General features: G+C 37.0%; 1 pseudogene; it reads right to left on the minus strand.

Moving 5' to 3' along the window:
- Positions 1-680: 680 nt before the first annotated feature.
- LOC18593757 (G-type lectin S-receptor-like serine/threonine-protein kinase RKS1) lies at positions 681-3954 on the minus strand (annotated as a pseudogene).
- Between the last annotated feature and the right edge of the window lie 653 nt (positions 3955-4607).

Genomic DNA, 4607 nt, shown 5'->3' on the forward strand with positions numbered 1-4607 from the left:
TCGTTGGATTAGACGTATTGTAGTATTTTGATAAGTATTTTACAATATGTAAAAGTCGTGAATATTTCATTTTGAAATTCATATTCTTTGCATCAAGACTTTTTTTTTTTTATATCAAAAGATTCGCTCTTCATATTTAACAAAAGGAAAGATAGACTAATTCAAATCAGTTTGTGACTCATATTTTTTTTGGATTAAAATAAATATGAATTAAAATGCAAGGCAAGTTCTCTAATTGCAATTTATTCTTCAAAAAAGAACACGTTTTCTTTTGGTTGATCTTATTCCAACAATATATAGCTACTAATGTCTGGCTTTAGCTTGATGCATGATCTAAGACTCTCTTTGAGTTCTACTCTTACCAAAATCAGGTTTGAATTGACATTCTTTGTCAAAGTTAGAAATAAAACACACAAGCCTAGTCTAAAATGAATAGCTCTATCTTCTTTTTCATCCAAAATTTACATATTTCTTTTCCTTGTGTCTCCTTTTCACAACTTTTCTACCATCGCATAGGGTCAAAGATGATTGGTAGAAAGGTCAGATTTATATCATAAAAGTGGAATTTATATAATTTTTTCTAATGTAAGAAAGCAAAATCAGCCTATTTGAGATTCGTAACTCCAGCACTGAATCAAATTATTATAGAAACTCTGATATCATGTTAAGAAGTAGGGTCTAGTAATGTTTATTCATTAATAGTTGTCTGCAGTTTTGCTATAGACGAACACATTTGGCTCCGAACAATGTTCTTTTAACCATGAATTTCATGTTCAAAGGCTATTCTCTAGCTTGAACTATGGTAACTGTTACATTGTTTATAGAACAAGTGGTAGAGGAATGATCAGTCATGATATAGGCAGGAGCTTTAGGTGGAGGCATTGCTGCTTCCTTCCCCAACAGGTTCACAACAGTTGCCATGGTTGGCCTGTCTGATGCCTTGCCCTGAACACACAGAAGCCCAACTTGTATGCATCGAAGAATGCCATCAACAGGATATGAGTTCCTCTCCATCAATGGATCTATCAGTTCAAGTGCCTTGCCCTCTCTCCAGAAGTCCCATGCCTGAAACAGTTGCGTTATGTAAATGTTGCCTGAACAAATAATGTTTGAATTTAAAAAAATATGCCATATAACATATACTGTTTCTTACTTACTTGTCCCAAATTATTTGATGAGGGGTCCTCATAGTAATAACCACTATTCTTCTTGCCACTGATTATCTCTAGCAGCAAGACTCCAAAACTGGTGGCATATAACCACTACAATGATGTAAAGGAAACATGTTGGTACTAACAAGGATATCTAATTGTTCATGTTGTGTTTTTGTAATACTTACTATGTTCCTATCACCTTATTTGTTTTGAGGTTAGTTTCACTCCCTTCAAAAGTCCTGGCTATCCCAAAGTCTGAGATCTTAGGATTCATCTCAGCATCTAGTAGAATATTGCTTGCTTTCAAATCCCTGTGGATGATTCTGAATCTTGAGTCTCGATGAAAATATAGGATCCCCCGAGCAATCCTCATGATGATATGCAAGCGCTTCCTCCAATCCAGTAGTGGCCTCTTAGCTTGATCTGCTTTAAAATCATGGAAGTTGAAGTTGTTAATCTAATACTGATATTGACATTTCCAATAACAGCTGATGAGGTCAGTACCGAAAATGAAGAAGTCCAAGCTTTTGTTAGGCATATGTTCGTAAATCAGAATCTTCTCTTTTCCCTGAATGCAACAACCTAGAAGCCGAACTAGATTTCTGTGCTGAAGTTTAGACATCAGAAGAGCTTCAGTTTTGAATTCTTCTATACCTTGTCCTGAATTGGTTGTCAGTCTTTTTACAGCTACATCTTGTCCATTTGTAAGTTGACCCTGAATTTTACAAGTTTCAAGTATAAATTGACAATAATTAATCATTTTACACCAATTATATACGTCTCTGGAGATGTAATGTAATTTCCAAAGAGAAATACTCTTAAGTTTAGAACAAGAAAGCAGGGAGGGGATTCTAAGCCATGTGCATAATCTGTCAGCTATCAATGTCAACTATGAATTTTCAAGTACCTTATAAACTGTTCCAAAACCACCCTCCCCAAGTTTATTTGTATTAGAAAAGTTGTTTGTGGCTGCCGTTATCTTATCTAGATCGAAAAGCAATAATCCAATGTGTTCTTCACTATCTTCAAGAAGATTTGAATCCAACATGTCATTAAGTGCTAAGAACTCATGAAATTTTTCCTTGTTCCCTGGACAGGAAGACATAACAGAAATAGCATCAGATAGATCTTCTGGCAGGTTTTGAAAGTTGATTCATTCATTAGATGAAGAAAGATATCTGATTCTTTTACTAGCAAAGTCTTTCACCTTTGAAGATCAACATAACCTGGTCACATATTGGAAAAAGGAAAAAGACGAATATAGAGAAGAAGCAGTTCACCTTTACCTTTCATCTTAACATTTCCTATCAGCTTTATTCGCTTGGAGCTGCCAAACAAAATCCCAAAGACTGCAGCTGTACTCCCAAAAACTAAGACTATTATTGATCTTTTGCTGTTGCTGAAGATGCCAGAATGTTTCTTGGAATTTGCTGCTAAATAAGGCCAGTGTTAAATCGTTTTAGCTGTTAGTTGTCTTGGACTCCATTTCTCCAGTAAATCATCGATAAACAAAGTTAGCAAGAACTCACCAAGCTCAACAGCATCGACGTGTATGTATATATCATTTCCTCCATCAGGGTATTCCCTTATGTCCTTCAAATCGCCATACCATACCACACAGCCAATTCCTAATTGATTGATATCTGCAACTGTATATGCAGTGCAAGAACAGTTTGTCAGGCATTCTTTTTCACATTCCTTCAGACCTAAACCAATACTTACTTGAGCTGTCGATGTATCAGGTATCTTAACATGTTCAAGTTTTAGGAACCCTTCCCCTTTTCCACACTCTAATGTTCTCTTTCTCACACATCCCTCAGAACCATCTCTTAGAATCCAGTCCCGAGGAGACTTAGGCTCAAACCCTGGTAAGCATTTGCAAGATAGCAAGCTGTCTGAGCTGCACATACCATTCAATCCACATTGCTTGTAAACATCACATCTATCCCTTGGTATTGACCAGAACATGTGCCATTGTTTTGTCCGATCAATCCATGTCAACCTTTGAAATACGCCTAATTCATCTAAAACAAAATGATGTAAAGCAGAAGGATCATAAGTTGTGTAAACCAAGGATATCTCATTTTCATTATTCACAAAAGTGAAGTTGAAGTACGGTGATTTTGGTATTGCTGGAACTCCAGCAATTCCCTCACCACTCCATGGTCCTCCTCGGCAGTAAGGTCTGGACTGATGATAAATATAGAACTGAGGCTGACCTGTCATTGCAATCAGCTGCACAAATTCACCAGGTGCAGGGTCATCAGGTGATTTCCACGATGTCAGGCCTCGGTTGAGACCTGTTCTTTTGTCTATCCCACGTTTCATTCCTGGAAGCCAAACATGTGCAGGGTAATCAAAACTCTCCCAAATAATCTTTCCAGTGTGGGAGTGATTTTTCTGATATTAAACCAAGTTTCCTGAATCCAAGAGCTTGGCAAATGAATATTTCGGAGAGGACACATTCGCTGACCACATATGTGCTCCTTCATTTGCATGAAAGATAGCTAGATTGCCATCCTTGATAGTAAGAACTCCTTTTCTGTCTCGAACGGGACTGTTCCTATTCGCCACCCACACCACTCTGTTGAGGAAGCTTGTTGTACCACATTTCAACATATCGCTTGTTAGACTTGCCAGGGCTAAAACATCCTAACGCAAAGAGTCCACTGCTGGAGACTAGGGTCATACCATCTCTGATAAATTGGCCATCTGATATGGTATCAGTTGCTTTGGAAAATGGATGGAGAAAGCAAAGAAGCAGCAACATTACTGAATAACCTTCTATCTTGGAAGCCATGAACTAGTCTGGTTGAGCATAAGGCTCTCTACAGCCAGTTTTGAGTTCTGATAAAAGGCTTCTTGATTCCCGGTAAGATAAAATACAGTAAAATGGGATTAAATATCAATTTCTTGACTGGTCATTGCTTTGTTAGCATCTCTGCATCAGCAAAGATTATTATGAGAAACAATTTGGTCTATTGAACTAGTGGTTACCATCACTCCAGTTTTAGCATTATTTTATACCAGTACAAGCGAGAGTCAATATTCATTCTAAACCATAAGAACTCTTCTCATTTATCTGCATATCATCTATCAAGACTGTAGCCAAATAATATTTAAAACGTTTTCGGCCTAACCAAATTTGATGAAGTTGTCTAAATGATCACATATTCACTGCCCTTGAGTGCAATTAACATCAATGGGAAATTGATGATCATCTTGCTTTAAAATATCTTAGCTATCAGCAGATTCAAATGTTCAAGATGGTCAGTCAATACAGAAATATTAAGGGATAGGATTCCATAAAAATCTAGTCTTCTACCCTGTTTTGACTAGACCATAATGTCGTTGATTATCAAGAATTTAAGTTTTGAACTCCCGGACTGACCTGCACCTTCCAATGACCAAATCATTGGAAAATTTACTTTTAACAGCATAGTCCATCTCCAT

The sequence above is a fragment of the Theobroma cacao genome, chromosome 7 (genome assembly GCF_053813885.1).
Source record: "Theobroma cacao isolate CCN51 chromosome 7, ASM5381388v1, whole genome shotgun sequence".
In the NCBI taxonomy this organism is placed as follows: Eukaryota; Viridiplantae; Streptophyta; class Magnoliopsida; order Malvales; family Malvaceae; genus Theobroma; species Theobroma cacao.